This window comes from Capricornis sumatraensis, chromosome 8 (genome assembly GCF_032405125.1).
Source record: "Capricornis sumatraensis isolate serow.1 chromosome 8, serow.2, whole genome shotgun sequence".
In the NCBI taxonomy this organism is placed as follows: Eukaryota; Metazoa; Chordata; class Mammalia; order Artiodactyla; family Bovidae; genus Capricornis; species Capricornis sumatraensis.
This window is the reverse complement of record NC_091076.1, coordinates 41,854,046-41,872,113: the sequence shown is the minus strand read 5'-3', so window position 1 is coordinate 41,872,113 and position 18,068 is coordinate 41,854,046.

Here is an 18,068-nt window from a genome sequence, read left to right as displayed (position 1 = left end):
GTTCCCTTCTTCTGCTGCTTGCCAAGGTTCCTGATACCTGCCTGTCCCTGACTTCAGGTGTGAAGATAAGAAGCCCAGAGGGTGTCCTGCACAATGAGACCCTCAGTAGATGCTGTTCCATTTTCCTTTCCTCTCTTCTCCTTGCCATACACTCTCACAGTCTTCACTTATTAAAGGATCAGACCCAGTGTACAAAGGAGCCCCAAGAAGAAGATGCTCTAGACTGAAAAAGGAGAAGATTGAGAATGATTAGTCCAGGACTGGGAGTCATAAGGAACAAGGGTTGAGAAATGTTCAGAATCAGCCAGTTCAGAAACAAGTTTCTAGGAAGCAAGTTTCTGGGAATCTCTCTCTCTTAAAATAGTGTAGTGTGTGTATATGTGTGTGTGTGTGTGTGTGTGTGTGCACGCGTTTAAGGTATCCATACAGAGACAGATAGTACCCTATACATCATACAGAGACAGACAGTACCCTATACATGGTTTTTGGGTTTTTTAAAAATATGTATTTATTTGGCTGCACTGGGTGTTAGTTGCGACACTCGTTGTTCTTTGTTGAAGTAGGTGAAATCTTTAGTTGCAGCATCAAACTCTTAGTAGCCACATGTGGGATCTACTTCCCTGACCAGGGATCAAACCTGGGCCCCTTGCATTGGGAGCATTAATTTTTAGCCACTAGACCACCAGGAAAGTTCTTCCAATAAATGTTTCTGAAAGTATGGGTCAACGGGTGGGTGGATGCATAGATGAATTATTGGCCATAGGGATGGATATTGTGAGCAGCAAGCAGCAGGAGTCTGGCTCTCTCTTGTTTAGAGTGCTTCATGAGAACTTTTCAAGTTCCCTGTGGCAACTGCTCAGTTCTATGATAAGATGAAATCAGCCACAGACCGTATGTAAAGGACCTCAGAAGAATGTGTCCCAATAAAACCTAACTTACCAAATCAGATTGTGGTTCAGATTTGACCTGGGGTCATAGGTTGCTCATCCCTGCCCTGGACCCTGTCCACACCTGGGGATGCCCCCTAGAAACACAGCAACTGTTTTGCTACCAGCCTGAAGATGGAGATGGACAGGTGCAGATAAAAAGTCCTCGTTCTTTAATAGGAGCCTCTGCTCCTGATACATCTATAACCCATCCTCATTCTGCGCTTCTTCTGAAATAGGCGATTTTTGTTTTTATTGTATACATTCGAGTGGGCTTTTCTCTTACTTGCAGCCAAGAGAATCCTAGCTGCACGCTTTCCTAAAGGGGAAAGCTCTCCCTTGTCTATTTCCTTCACTAGCTTACAGTGGATAGTAAATGTACTGAAGCCTGGTAGTAGTAGCAGAAAGAAGGGGAAAAAAATGCCTCCTTATTGAAGAGCAAGAATTCACTTTGCCTTACTTGAAATTTACAATTCTTTAAGAATTACTATGCTGCTAAATACCCTGAACTATCACTGATCTGTGAGACCTTTGTTTAGAGAGATTTAAAGATGACTGGACATTACTTTGCTGACCATATAGTCAAAAGCTATGGTTTTTCCAGTAGTCATGTACGGATGTGAGCTAGACCATAAAGAAATCTGAGCGCTGAAGAATTGATGCTTTCAAACTGTGGTGTTGAAGAAGACTCTTGAGAGTCCCTTGGACTGCAAGGAGATCAAACCAGTCAATCCCAAAGGAAATCAGTCCTGAATATTCATTGGAAGGACTGATGCTAAAGCTGAATCTCCAATACTATGGCCACCTTATGTGAAGAGTTGACTCATTAGAAAAGACCCTAAGGCTGGGAAAGATTGAAGGCGGGAGGAGAAGGGGATGACAGAGGACAAGATGGTTGGATGGCATGACCGACTCAATGGACGTGAATTTGAGCAAGCTCTGGGAGATGGTGAAGGACAGGGAGGCCTGGTGTGCTGCAGTCCATGGGGTCGCAAAGAGTTGGACATAACTGAGCGACTGAACAGGAACAAGAACAAAAGCTGACTGGAACATAGCTCCTGCCGCTGTTTAGTGGGCTGACTGCACTGAGCCACTCGTTTTTTCTGTCCTGCATTTATCTTTTCTTGTTTCCTATGTGTAAATTTTATTTCTATCAATTTAGAGAGAAGTTCTTTTATGGCAGGAAACTTTATAAATGTCACAATATTGGGCACTTAGGAGGTATACAGTACGTGTGTATGCGTGCGCTTAGTCGCTCAGCTGTGTTCGACTCTTTGCGACCCTTTGGACTGTAGCCCACCAGGCTGCTCTCTCGATGGGATTTCTCAGGCACGAATACTGGCGTGGGTTGTCATTTTCGTCCTCCAGGGGATCTTTCACCTCCCAGGGACTGAACTCGAATTTCCTGTGTCTTCTGCATTGCAGGCAGATTTTTTTACCCAGTGAGCCGTCAGGGGGAAGCCTGGTATACAGTATATGCATTATTAACTCAATTTTTAAGAGTCTTTTCATGAACATATTACAGAATAAGAACAATCTGGGATTATTTTAAATGGCCCTGACTTAAGCTCCTTATTGCAAAAATAATAAATTATCCTGGACTATCTGGAAAATGTTTTTTTGTTTGCTTTGTATTGACTTGATTTACAGTTTGCGTTAGTTTCTGATGTACAGCAAAGTGATTCAGTTACACATACATAAATGTATATTCTTTATCGAGTTCTTTTCATTACAGCTTATTATAAGATATTGAACATAGTTCCCTGTGCTATACAATGGGACCTTACTGTCATCTATTTGACATACTGTAGTTTGTATCTGCTAATCCCAAGCTCCTGTTTTATCCCTCCTCCCTTTTCCCCTTCAGTAATCACAAGTTTGTTCTCTTTGTCTATGAGTCTGTTTCTGTTTTGTAAACTAGTTCACTTGTGTCATTTTTGCAAATAAAACTATTCATATAATATTTGTCTGGCTTACTTCAAAATACATGATAATGTCTAAGTCCAATCATGTTGTTGCAAATGGTATTATTTTATTTTTTATGGCTGAGTAATGGAAATGTCTTAATTTTTTTTCACATTCATCATTTTCGTGTTTTTTTGTGGAACTGATTTTTTTTTTCTTTTACATCAAATATCTTCAGTGGAAGAAGGGACATTGCACATAAATATAAAATCACTGCATATTGCTTTCACTGGAAACTAGTTTTCTGGATTAGATATGACTGGAAAGGATAGAAGTGATGCAGGATTATAAGACATAACATTATACCATACACAGCTGCAGACTGACACAAACACCGTTCAGAACAAGAGAGAGAGGAGGGGGAGGTGCTTTTCAGAAGGGCTTCAGGCCACTTGCTTCCAGGGCGGAAGGAAAGGGCCGCATGCAGCATGGTCAGTGACTCAGTGCCAGCAGTGAGTTCTGGTGGTCAGCCTTATCTTGATGCCCCATCTGGAGGGCTCCTTTTGGGGGAGCTCCAAATGAATACAGATAAGCTATTTCTTCCCCTTCCTTTTCAGTTTTTAATGCTGCCTTTTAAATTAATAAAGTCGCAGATTTTTTTTCATAATATATAGTGAATAAACCAATTGCATTCAAAGAAATGCTCACCCCATCACTTCATGGGAAACAGATGGAGAAACAGTGGAGACAGTGTCAGACTTTATTTTTGGGGGCTCCAAAATCACTGCAGATGGTGACTGCAGCCATGAAATTAAAAGACGCTTACTCCTTGGAAGAAAAGTTATGACCAACCTAGATAGCATATTCAAAGGCAGAGACATTACTTTGCCGACTAAGGTCCATCTAGTCAAGGCTATGGTTTTTCCTGTGGTCATGTATGGATGTGAGAGTTGGACTGTGAAGAAAGCTGAGTGCCAAAGAATTGATGCTTTTGAACTGCGGTGTTGGAGAAGACTCTTGAGAGTCCCTTGGACTGCAAGAAGATCCAACCAGTCCATTCTGAAGGAAATCAGCCCTGGGATTTCTTTGGAAAGACTGATGCTGAAGCTGAAACTCCAGTACTTTGGCCACCTCATGTGAAGAGTTGACTCATTGGAAAAGACTCTGATGCTGGGAGGGATTTGGGGCAGGAGGAGAAGGGAACGACAGAGGATGAGATGGCTGAATGGCATCACTGACTCGATGAGTCTGAGTGAACTCCAGGAGTTGGTGATGGACAGGGAGGCCTGGCGTGCTGCGATTCATGGGGTCGCAAAGAGTTGGACACGACTGAGCGACTGAACTGAACTGAGGCTGCTTTTGTTTACAATGTGGGAGACCTGGGTTCAGTCTCTGGGTTGGGAAGATCCCCTGGAGAAGGAAATGGCAATCCACTCCAGTACTGTTGCCTGGAAAATCCCATGGACAGAGGAGCCTGGTAGGCTACAGTCCATGGGATAGCAAAGAGTCGGACACGACTGAGCAACTTCACTTTCACTTTCAGGCTGCTTTTGGGCTTCCCTGTAGCTCAGCTGGTAAAGAATCCACCTGCAATGCAGGAGACTCCGGTTCAATTGCTGGGTTGGGAAGATCCGCTGGAGAAGGGATAGGCTACCCACTCCAGTATTCTTGGGCTTTCCTTGTGGCTCAGCTGGTACAGAATCCGCCTGCAATGCAGGAGACCTGGGTTCAATCCCTGGATTGGGAAGATCCCCTGGAGAAGGGAAAGGCTACTCACTCCAGCATTCTGGCCTGGAGAATCCCATGGACTGTATAGTCCATGGTGTTGAAAAGAGCTGGACACGACTGAGTGACTTTCACTTTCAGGCTGCTTTGGGGACTTTCCCAATGGCTCAGCTGTATGGAATCTGCCTGCACTACAGGAGATGCAGGTTTGATCCCTGGGCCAGGAAGATCCCTTGGAGAAGAAAATAGCAAAACCTACTCCAGTTTTCTAGCTTGAGACATCCCATAGATAGAGGAGCTTGGCAGGCTACAGTCCATGGAATCACAAAGAGTCAGTCATGACTCAGCACACACACATGCAGGCTGCTTCTCATGTGTTGTTCAGTTGGTTAAAAGATGAAATCTTATAGTTCCTTTCAAAGGGAAACAGAATCTTTACTTTTAAATCTGACGCACAAAAAAAGTTATTAATCTAACTCACAATATCATTACTGAGCAAGAACCTCCAGTGACAGGTGACTGAAGAGGCAAGAAAAGCAATTTCAGAATCGCAGAGCAGCTCCTGAGAGCTGAAATCTGGTAACAGGAAAAGTTGGTTGTTGTTGTTGTTGTTCAGTTGCTAGGTTGTTGTCAGCCTCTTTGCGACCCCATGGAAAATGGGAAGTGGTAAAAGGAAATGTTTTTTTAATTCACTTAATTTTGAACAATTGATTCATTCTTTCTCGCAGGGAAATATTTCCCCTATAGAGAAACTTGTGGCAAGGGAGTCCACTTGTGCAGTACATGGTTGTTGCAATCGGTATCCCAGTATGCACAGGTTTACCATTCTTTTTTGATATTAACAAGACATTTATTGTTATGTATGAATATCAGAGGTTGGCCTGTAACTTTGTGGCAGTTTTCAAATACAGTTGGGTAAAATACATAACAATACATAAAATACACAACAATAAAAGTAGGTAAGGAGATGAAAATAGATTATTACGGGAAGGAAGGAAAAAAAGAGAAAAGATCAGTCTAGTTTAGACTTGCCTTAATTACAGCCTATATGCAATGAAATGTGGTAATTTGATCCAGGTTGATGAATGGGATAATCCTCTTTTTGTACTAGTAAATAGCCCCAAATTATCTTCTGTATGAATTATGTTACAAGAAATGTGTAATTCTATCAGAAAAATTGGTTTAAAAAAGGAGAGAGATTTTTAAAGATAGTATTTGTAAAAAAAAGAACACCATGGGGATTTCTTTTTTGAGGTTTGTACAAACCCTAAGCACTTTTTTAAAAATTACCGATTTATTTTCTTGATTGTATAAGTAATATGTGTATGGTGTAGAAAGTAAAAGGAAGAAACTAAAAATTATGCATAAGGTCAAAACCAAAGATAACCACTGTAAAATTTCTACAACAGTTCATTCTCTCTGTGTGTCTTTCTAGACATGTATGTGTGTGTTTTTGTGTGTGTGTGCAATCTGGCTCACAGAAAAAGATCTATTTTAAGATCAGTAGTTCAAACCATGCTGTATATCACCAACATTTTCCCAGATAATTAAGAATTTTTCATTAAACTTTGTAGATGCTCTTTTATTTTGGTTATTTTTCAGTATCCTATAGTCTCCCCCTCAATTTTAGTTTAAAAGATAAGACACTTATGGCATTTAAAACGATTTTTGAAATAAAAATTATTCATAATCCTGTTATCCTAGTATATTTATTTTCCTCCTCTTTCCTTATAAAGTAGGAATTATTTTATCTCCTAATACGTAATCACTACCTCTCAGGTTGACCACAGAGCTCTTTCTTCAGAGAAAAGTAGCCTCTGATCACTGAACCTGGAGAAATTCTGTGCAGCCAAAAATTAAAAAAAAAATTTTTTTTTTTAAAGAGAGGATATCTTATGGTGAAAAGTGAAAGTCACTTAGTCGTGTCTGACTCTTTGTCAAGACCCCTTGGACTGTATAGCCCACCAGGCTCCTCTGTTCATGGAATTTCCAGGCAAAAATACTGGAGTGGGTAGCCATTCCATTTTCCGGGGGAACATCCTGACCCAGGGATCAAACCTGGGTCTCCTGTGTTGCAGGCAGATCTTCACTGTCTGAGCCACCAGGGAAGCTGGAAGTGTTTCTCAAAGTTTGTACCAACAGCAACATCACTTAAGAAGTTGTCAGAAATGCACAGTCCCAAACTCCACCCAATCTACTGAATGAGAAGCTGGGGATGGAGGAAGGTGGAAGGCAGCAATCTGTGTGTTTTTCTTTTATTACAAGCCATGCAGGCAATTCTAATGCTCACTAAAGTTTGACAACCACATCCTATGGGATCAACAATCTGCAAAAACATCCTTTGGGAAACAATTTGCAAAATTGCCTTTTCTGACGAGTTTCTCTATTTCCTGGAAGGAAGAGGCAAATTGCCGGCTGACTCTGTTCCCTTTAGGGTAAAACAAGGATATTAGCTGCCTCCCAAGGATAGAGATTAAATATTATAATTAGCAAAAGTGTTTTGTAAACTATGAAGCGGTGAAGTGATATACAGACATGATTCTTATGGTGACCTCAAGTGTAAGCAGAAAGATTTATATTACTGAGCCCTGGGGAAAGCTAAATGGAATGTGGACACAGATGGCTCTCAGTTCTCACATATTCAGCTTTTATACAACCCAATTTTCACACATGACACATGCCACCCCTAAAATACCTTTCCCACAGCAAATCTGGAATTTCCTACCCTCTCAGTTTAATGAGCAATTTGAGGTATCCCATGGCTGCGCCACCTGCCAGCCCACAAGGCTGCTTTGGCAGGCTCACATCTTTTCTGTTTCACAGTTTTTGTGCCTATTTTATTGTATCTAGCTAAATTATTATTTACAAAGAAAACAAGAGAGAAGCAGTAAGAGACACAGTCCCCAGCCACGTCTAGTTCCTATTAAATTTCTTTGGCAGCCTCAAGCTGTGATTCTACATATTTTTGTTTTATGCACGTGATAACCTCTCAAATGCTCCTAGCTATGCAAATTCATATTTTTCCAAGTCTTTCTCTGCTCACTGAGTTAGCTTTGCTGCCTCTGGTCAGTTTGGTCTTTTTGCTTCTTCTTAGCCCTGATGTTGGTGATCCGCACTTACCTGGTCATTCCTAGCTGTCTGTTCGTATTCTTATGGTTACCTGCTATGGGCTGCCTCTGCAGCAACTCAGATTCATTTCCCCAGCAGGCTTCGTCCCTAAAAGGAAGAGTGGCTGTGGTCTGCCTATAGGCGCACAGGGCTCTGACGAACAGACTCCACTTTAGGGACCTATCGTAGGGCAGATGGGCAAGCTAAAACCCCTCATCCTCTTCACCGCCACCTCCTCCCTCATTGCCAGAGAAGAAGGGCTTTACTTTGGCACTGGAAGATGTCAATGAAATTTTCACCTAAGCAAAGATGACTTAAATTTTTTTATTCCTTCTGAGTCCATTCTGTAATTTTCAATTTATCTCTCTCAGCCCTCTACAGCCACATATCCTATTCTTCCCCAGTAGGAAGTTCCCACCATTTGCAGGGCTGTTCTACTGGGACTTTAACTCAGGGTCTAAGGCTGCTGCTGCTGGCTGGCTATTCAGTGGTGGTGGTGATGGGGTGGCGGCGGTCAGGGACATGACTGGCTTTGCTGCTCTGGATGCAGGTCTGTAATTAACTATCCAGGTAATTAATTATTCAAATTAGTTTGTGATTAATTATCTAGGTAATTAATTATTTCAAGGCCCCTTACTGCCCTTAACTTATAGTCACCCTTACTTTGAGCTGGGAGTTTCTATCACTTATCTTTCTTTCTGAGCTAATCTATTTTTTATAGATTTCTTTATAAAAGTAGTTCTCCTAGTAAAATACCTGAACCATCAGCATCAGTAGAACTTGTCAGAAACGCAAATTTTTATGCACAATATTGCTGATGAGAAACATTGTTTCTAAAGTTTTTGACTATTATAAATACAGCTGCTGTGAAATTCTTGTACAGGTATTTCTGTGGCTATATTTTCATTTCTATTGGTTAAATGCCTAGAAGTAGAATTGTAAGACAAAACCAATCTGATGAGATCCTCAAATTCTTCCTAACCATGATCTACCAACAGTACAGTGTTATGGATTAATTCTTTTTATGGTTGCCAGATAAACATAATAAATCCAAAATATTACATTTGGGATGCATTTATACTAAAAAATTATTCATTGTTTATCTGAAATATTTTAGTGGGTATCCTTTTTTGTTGTTTTGGGGTTTTTTCTTTGCCAAATGTGCCAACCCTAATTATTTTTTATTATCATTTATGTTATTTTAAGGGGTTCTGAGGGTGGGAAAAACAAGATTAATTTGTATAATCATTCCACCATCTTAATCCAAGATAAAAATTTGATGGAAACTAAATAGCCTGATAATCCACTTATCAGCTGCCTCATTTCTCTGCAAAATACCCTCCCCAAGCCAGTGAAAAATTATCATCAGAAAGTCTTCCTTCCTAAAGGAGGGAGAAAATTTCTTCTGAAGATATATTTCAGAAAAACATTAAATATATAGCATCACATATATTTAATAACATGAACTATAATAGCATTAATTATTATCAATGAACTAAAGTCATCTTGATATGTAACTTCTAGCTGTGTGTCTTTAAGCAAATTACTTCTTTGCACTTTGATTTCCCTCCTCTATGAAATGGATCTAACCAGGGCACACAGTAGGAATATTAGGAGGGGTAAATAAGACACACTGCAAAGTATTTAGCTTAGTATCTGATACATGGAAATCATCAATAAAAGCTATATTTCAAAGTCAAAAAAAAAAAAGAAAGTCTTCCTTCCTAACCCTAATCCAATACTTTATGTCCACAAAATATCATTTCAAATAGTTTCAGAGCAAAACTTGAGATAAGAAATTACTTTAGGTAAGAAGTTTAATTATCTATATGTAATGTTTGATTTGCATTTTGACCATTTTAAATAATCACATATATATGTTGTTAAACCATTGATAAAATATTCTGGGGACTTTATAATTTTTTTGTTTCTTGGGGATAAAATTCCTCACCTAACATATAAGGCCATTGCTTGATTTTTTAACATTAAATTTTTCATATAAGTTTCCAGAAACTCACTAAACACAAAAATTGACCCTGCCTCTACAAAGACATAGTGGGCAGAAGAACATTTTGGGCATAACCACGAGACTCTTCAGCTAGAAAAATAAATATCTAAGTGTTTTATTAGTTTTTGGCAAGCCTAACCAACTTTGTTACCTAATGGTAAGTTTTTACTAGATTAAGTGTCCTGGTGTAGTTAGTTCTATCTTAGCAGTTATAGATGTTATGAGACTATTATACATTCTGCCCATGAACATTTTGGACTTGCATTTCCTTGTCCTGTAATTTTTAAACTGTGGCTCCTTCCTCCCCACTGTTTTGGTACACTCTCTCGTGGTGAGTTGGTGGCAGGACACCACCCTGGCTTTGAGGTTTCTGGCAGAACATCATTCTTGTGGGGCTGTGGTTGCTGCTAAGCTATTGCTGAGGAATCATGTCTGAGGCCTCTCCCCAGTTTGGGTTTTGCCTATGCATTAAGCACTGTTAGTGGTTTTAGTCCCTTCACTGTTCCTATTTGAATCAAATGGAAACTCCTGTGTGTGAAACAGGATTTCTGGAGATGGTAGGGAAAGATCCAGGTCCAATGAGGCCCAGGTGGCTCTGCACAGATTGGATTCACTTCTGTGTTATTCAGCCATTCTCTAGAGAGGCAAAAGAGATTCTGCTTCTAAATATTTTTTTCATATCTGGTAGAAACATTAATGATAACAATAATAAAAATTAATATTTCCCATATTCCAGCTTAAGTCCCAGTCTATGAATTTAACATGTGCTTCTTGCTTGATTAAAGTAATAATCATAACCAGTATAATTTAGCAAGCCCCATCTATAAGCTGAGTGCTTTATATACGTTTTTTAGTCTTCACAGCAGCTTCTTGAGAGCGGTATTTAGAAACCAGGAAATTGACAAGAAGCATGTCCAATATGGGACACGGAGGGGAAGGGGGGGCGGGACAAGCTGGAGGAGTAACACTGATGGACACACACCACCGTGTGCAAGACAGACAGCTGCTGGGAAGCCGCTGTCCCGCACAGAGAGTGTTCTGTGTTCCGTGACGACCCAGAGGGGTGGCTGGTGCAGGGCTTGGGAGGGAGGCTCCAGAGGGAGGGGATACATGTATACATACAGCTCTGACTCACTTTTTTGTACAGCAGAAACTAACATAACACTGTAAAGCAATTATACTCCAATTGAAAAAAAAAAAGCATGTCCAAGATTGTGTGTGTGCACCTGTGCGTGCGTGCATGCGTGTGTGTGCTCAGCTGTGTCTGACTCTTGCAACCACATGGACTGTAGCTGCCAGGCTCCTCTGTCCATGGGATTCTCCAGGCAAGAATACTGGAGTGAGTTGCCATTCCCTCCTCCAGGGGGTCTTCCCCACCCAGGGATTGAACCGGTGTCTTTTGCGTCTCCTGCATAGATAGGCTGGCAGATTCTTTACTGCTGCGCCACCCGGGGAAGCCCATGTCCAAGATTAGACAGTTGTTAAATCACAGAATTGAGTTTTAAATCCAGACCTTCAACCCTTCTTCATGTATAGCAGTTGAATCCATTCCATTCTTTAAAAAAGGATATGGTCACTTATTTACCTTTGACAAGAACTCCTGCGGGAAGAAAAAACACTCTTGTCTCCATGATGTTAAAGGTAAGGAAAATGAGATATAAGAAGTTGAATAGCTTGCCCCACTTCACACAGTAATGGTATAGTTAGCCCACAGTCCCCACTTTCTGGCCATTTAAGGCAATACCTTTTCCACGATCCACCCACACTGTGACTGGGTGAGGTTACATTAGGAGAATATACATTTAAATCCTTCCACTCAAAGCAAACCTTAAGAGGGCCATCATCCTTGAATTCTTAGTTCCCACATAGTCATTGTACCTAGGCTAATCGTGGTGATAAAAGAGGCTGTTGTTAAGTATCTAAGAACCCAGAGAACCTTAGTTTGTGCCAACGAACATTGATTTTTTTAAAGATAGAGTCCTCTGCAGTTTTTACACTCCAAACCACACTTTCTAATAAAAATGATCTTCTACAACAAGTTCCAGAGTAAGTGCCAGGCCTGGATCCCAGGGCACGAGTTCTATGGGAGGGTGTCACCTACCATCCACCGGAAATTTGGCAAGTTGTTTAGACAGCCTGTCTCCACCAAGCTGCCTTTGATGGCTAAGCCAGAGGAGCGTCTCTGCACCAGCTGACCTTCCCTCCTCACCTCTACAGGACTCTCTCTTCATTACCCGAATCCCCCAGGTCAGAGCTCCCTGCCCAAATGCTGCTCCTTGCCAAGAATATACACTGACTCAAATAATGATAAATATGCTGATCATTTTTCTGGGTGAATCAATGCTGTGTCACCTCAGGTCTCTACAAAATGCCCTCCAACTGCTTGACAGCCCTATCCACTTACAGAGTTCTTAAAACCTAGATGCAGGTTGAGCCTAGATTCTAATTTCAAATCTCCATTGGCTAGCACTTGGGGTATGTCCTGTCTTCCATCTCCAGCTGGCCCAGTCTCATGCCCTTTCCTCTGGAATGAAGACGTCCCCACATTCATCTCCACATTCCTCACACTTAGGCGCGTGGAATTTATAGCTTGCTAATTCAGCCTTGCCTCAAAGAACAGGCAAAAGGGAACTGGGCTCAGGGTTTCCCTGCTAGGAAGGAAACAGTCAAAGCTCCAGTTTATTAACTTTTCTCTAATTTTTCCTCCTTCCCTTTTTTTCAATATTTTAAAAATATATATTTTATTGAAGTATAGTTGATTCATTTTATTTTTTAAAAAGACTTTTAATTTTGTATTCTGCCTTCCCTTTTTGAAAAACTTGCCTTCTAGAGGTCTCTGCTTAGCTTTTTTAACACTCAGCACTTGATCAGAGCCTGGTTAAGGTTCAGCAAAAAAAGAAAAAGAAAGAAACTTTTTCAATCAAATTCATTCCTTACTTCAAGCTACTCTCCAGCAGTCCAATGGGACATATTTTTGAAAGATGCATTAACTCTTTTACGCCACCAGAGTATGTTCCCTGGTGGCTCAGATGGTAAAGAATCTGCCTGCAATGTAGGAGACCTGGGTTCGATCCTTGAGTTGGGAAGATCCCTTGGAGAAGGGAATGACAGCCCACTCCAGGGTTTTTGCCTTGAGAACTCCATGGACAGAGGAGCCTGGCAGGCTACGTCCATGGAGTTGCAAAGAGTCGGACCCAACTGAGTGACTAACACTTCCACTTCCAGGGTATCATTTGTGAAATCACTGCCTATCAAATGACCTGTAAAATTATGTAAACTTCTGTCCATTGCACTAAATTGTAGTGTGGCTGCACCTGAGAGTTCTCAGGATGAACCTGAGAACTTTTTAGAGTTCTTAAAAGTGACATACACAAAGAGAAGACCTCATCAAGTCAGTGGCCCCTCAGCCATTTCCTGTTTTACAGAAAGCAGACACCAGGCCTCACTTTCTCATTCATTTAACAAACACTCTTTGTGTCCCTGCTCAGAGCTAAGTATGAGCTGGGTGTGGAGCGTATACTGGATAAACACAAAATAACAAAAATCTCTGCCTCCAAGTGTCCCAAAGCCTGAAAAGGGATTCAAGCCTCAAGTCGCATTTCTATTTCTGGTGGCTTGACCCGTCCTGAGCCGCTCCTGGAAACGTATTGCCCCTCTCTTCTCACTTAATCCCTCACCCCTGTGACAGTGAGGTGGAAATAGAGACAGACCAGGTGTAAATTCCCCTTCCTTCCTAGAGTTCGTCATATCTTGACCTCTAGCCATCTCAGTTACCTTGTTCATAAAATAGTAGGTAATATTTAACGTCCACTTTGCAGGGTTGCTGAAATGATTGCGAATAATATAAGTAAAGTACCTGGCACTTAGTGATTGCTTGATAACCAATGGTGGCTATTTTAATAGGAAATGGGAGGTGATACAGTAGCTCCAATAAGTACCTGTAGCTGTTGCTATGGTAGCTCTTGGTCTTCAGGCCAAAACTCAAAGGGCTGATATATCAAGAGGGTTAATGGACATGGGGGATTATTTTCCCTGGCACCTTTCTCATCCTGTATCATGCAAACCTTGTTTGTGCAAACCTTTCTGTTCTGTCCTAAGGAGCTCCGGGGTGTGTCTGCTCCTCAGGCTGGCCAAGTTCTACCTGCTGAAGCTTCCTGTGCAGCCAGGGGTCACAAGCAGTTGGCAAAATCAAGCCAGCCAGCTGCTGGGAAGTGATACTTCTGAAGGAAATCCTTGATCAGTCCTGCAAGGGGGTTGCAAACTGCAGCCTGGATTAACCCGGGCTGTTGCCCAGTGCCTCAGCTGCTCGTCCCCTCTCCGCCGGGCAGCTGGGTGGGAACTCCAGGATGGCCACTCCCCAGCACCCAGGATGGCCAGAGGGGACAGCAGGGATTCCTCATTGGTGCGTGCTCTCGTTCTCAGAAAAGGGATTAAGCGTGCCCTGACTCTTCCATCAGATTTTCCAGGGGAGTGAAGTGGGAGAGAAAACGGACCTGAAAAGTCTGTTCCCCCAATGCGCCCCCAAATCCTAGCAAGCTGCTCCATTCGACCTTCCAACACTGGATCTGGGCCAGCAACAGACTGGCATCAAACATATCTGTGCTCTTGGTAAAATGAGGTAAAAATATTGCCAAGTTCAATGGGTTTATAAGAACTAACCAGGCTCCCTAGGTGGCACAGTGGTTTAAGAATCTGCCCACTAATGCAGCAGGTGCGAGAGACGCAGGTTCGATCCCTGGTTTGGAAAGATCCCCTGCGGTAGAAAATGGCAACCCGCTCCAATATTCTTGTCTGGAAAACTCCATGGATCGAGGAGCCTGGGGCTACAGTCCATGGGATTGCAAAGAGCTGGATATGACTGAGTGCACGCACACACGCATAAATGAGAGATCACAGGTGAAAGCACCTTCCCCAATGGCCTGGCACATGGTAAGTACACAATACACGCTAGTTCTCCATTTTCCTTAATAATTTTGTAAGGTGGTATTGAATAGCATGAGGAAAACAAACCCTTAAGTCTCTGTCAGAACCCTCTCATTGTAGGTGATCAAAATCTGACTCAAACTAGATTAGGGGAAAAAAGAATCCGTCGGTTCATGGAACTAACAGGCATCACTAGAGGGGAGGCTCAAATGAAGTCTTCAGGGCTCTGTTTCTCTTTCTCCATCCTTAGCTGGCTCTGCTTGGTGCTGATTCTCTGCGCTGTGGTTCTCACACTGTCACAGGATTCCTCCACGTGGAAAGGAAGACAGCCATGGGAATCGGGGTTCGAAAGGATGAGCCACACAGTTCCTCCCAGTGTGCATGCGTTAAATCTCACGGCAGGACTTTGATCTCTGTGGGTCACATGCTCATCTCTTAGACCAGGAGTCAACAAGCTATGACCGATGGGCCAAATCCAGCCTGTCTCCTGCTTTTGGACAGTAGGTGAGTTAAGTAGTTTCATCATTTTTAAATGGTTGGGGGGAAAAGGAAGATAATATTTTTTAACACATCTGAGAATTGTATCAACTCAAATTTCGGTGTCCATAAATTTCAATTTTATTGGACACACCACACCCATACATTTATGGACTGTGTTTTCTGCTGTCACAGTACATTTGAGTAGTGGTGACAGGGATCTTATATCTTACAAAGCCTAAAATATTTCTATTGGTTCTTTACAGAAAAATCGTGCTGACCATGCCCTGGGTCCATCATGGGCAACACAAAGATAAGACAGACACTCTGATTGGCCAGTCCAAAGTCACGTGCCCACCCCGGTAGCTTGGAGACGGAGTATGGCGGCTGCTCTCCAAAACAGTGGAGGGCAGGATGGTTTGCCCAGGAAAGAATGGTTCTGGGGGAAAGAAATAATAGGTATCCATAACAGAGTAAGATCAATATAAGTTTGGAAATCTTTTCCTCAACTCCTTAGAACTTAATTTTTGTTGTTGCTGTTCTCTAGACTGAGGCAGATAAGCTTTGCCCTTCGGGAGGGTAGCGATGTTGAGTAACACTCATTGAGCATTTACTCTGGGCTTATACTAGCTACTTATGTTATCTCACTGAGGAAACCAACGCTTGGAGAAGTTACATAGATAGCCCAGAGTTATATGATGAAGCAGATACAGGGCCTGGATGAGAACCCAGGTCTGTCTAACTAGAAGGCGTAGGCAGACGACCATACTAGGAGACTGCCTTGCCTCCCACTCAAGAGGAGATAAGACATCAAATAGGCTGAGCAGAGAGTCTGATTTATTGTGAGTACTCAATTAAGGTTAATTTTTTTTCTCCCTTTTTCCTGGCTTCTCCCATTCACATTATGGAGATATAAATGAGCAGCGGGTGGGGGGACTTCCCTGGTGGTCCAGTGGCTAAGACTTTGCACTCCCAATGCGGGGGGCCTGGGTTTCATCCCTGGCCAGGGGCCTAGATCCCACATGCCACAACTAAGAGTTTGCATGCCACAACCAAGATCAAAGATCCTGCATGCCACAGCTAAGACTCGGTCCAGCCAAATAAATGAAAAGAAAATACAAAAAAATAAATAAATGAATAAGCAAGGAATCCACATGTACCATTCAGGAGTCCTGTTGCCTCAAGTCTTTAACAAAAAAATTCCCCAAACAACCCCCCCCCCCCACCACCTCAAAACGCCCTTTAACCAGTCTTGCTGTCAAAAGGTAGAGTAAAAATAGTCAAAGTTCAGAGAAGGGCAGTGAAAATCATTTGCGGCATGCGTGGCAGAAGAGCATGGCATGAGAAGAGGAATTCCAAACGTTGGGATCATTTCATTTGAAAAGGAAGGCTCCCAGAGACGCAGTGTTTACAGTACAATAAGCTGACGACAGGTATAGGAAAGGCTAATCAGGATCTGGTATTTACTTTCCCCCCCAAATACAAGAACCAGACTGTTTCACGCATTGTGTAAAAGCCGTGTCACCTTCCACTTTGGAACACTATCAAAGTGAGCTTTACCCTCCCTTCCTACGGACGGAGGTTCCAAACCACACCTCCAGCTCTGATCAGTACACAAGACACTGCACTTTACACGTAGTATTCAGAATCTGGAGGTTTCAAGCTGGAAGGTGTGTTGGGGCCATGCAGTCTGGCCTCTCATGTTAGAGATAAAGCTGAAACCCAGTTAGATAACATGGTTTGTTTGAATTTGCACGGTGAGCTCATGGCACACCTAGATTTAACTTGGCCTTAGGGTCAGAGAAACTGGACTGAGATCCTGGCTAAGGACCTGGCTAAGGTCATTTAAATGACCTTTCTGAGACTCAGTATCCCCATTTTAAACAATTTCTAACATAGTTGAAGAATCTAATAATAAAAGTGGCCTAATTCTCCATTCAGTGTATTGTCTACTGGGGCTTGATTCTCAGTTCAGTGTTTTTTCTCAAAGTCATTCTGCAACTTGGATTGCCCTACATAGGAAAAAAGGGTAATTGCTGGATTGTTCAGAAAAAAAAAAAAAATTGGAAGATGCAGCATCCACTCCCTCTCTTTACTTCCCCTCACCAACAATAAAGGACAAACTTCAAAAGAAACAAACTTGAAAATGGTGAACACTGGACCCAGAGACCTTTCCCGGAGTGGAACCCCGTGGTCAGATACTAGCCGGAGCAATCCTTGAACAGCTTGGTTGCCATCCAAGTCTGTTTTCAGTCGGGAATAAAGTTCATGTTTTGGAGGCAGTATCCTTGACTTTTTTATCCTGTTATTCACATATTTCCTAATAATCTTCGGCATTTACACACTCAAGAGACCTTGAAGGAAAAGGATGCAGGACTCCAGTCTTTTTTCCTTCCTTTTACTAATGAATAGATGTTTTCTTTCTGAATTCACTGGCCCTATCACCCTATTTTTTTTTTTTTTCACATTCAAGTAACCTTTCAAGACAGAGGTCAAATAGCAAATGGAAAACTAAGTTACCAAATTTGGAGGTGGATTTAATGCTATGAGTGTCTTTTCCACATGAGAAATCTGAGTAGAGGGGAATTGACATTTTAGCCAATATATACGTAATGCATAAATTAGTTGGAATAAATGTGGGTGTTTCTGGTGCCACCTGTTGGTCACACTGGAAGACTGAATTGTATGCGGTATTGTTGAGCATGAAATGGAATTCGCCGTAGCTGTCACAGTTATGTTTTCCAGCAGGCTGGCTGAACATTGAAATAGGCTGACTGTTGCTTGAACACCGTCTTTATTGCAGCTCCTTGGATGTGCAGGACTATTTTGCTCTTGGTTTTTGCCTTGCTCTCTTCACCAATTAAATGTGTAGCTAGGAATATATAATGAGGCAAAATCTCTGGGAACGCTGAGATTAATGAACCAGTACCCTGATTCGAATGATTTTTGTGTCTTGTGACTCAGAACTGGTTTTGGTGCCCTGCCCAGGCCCTTTT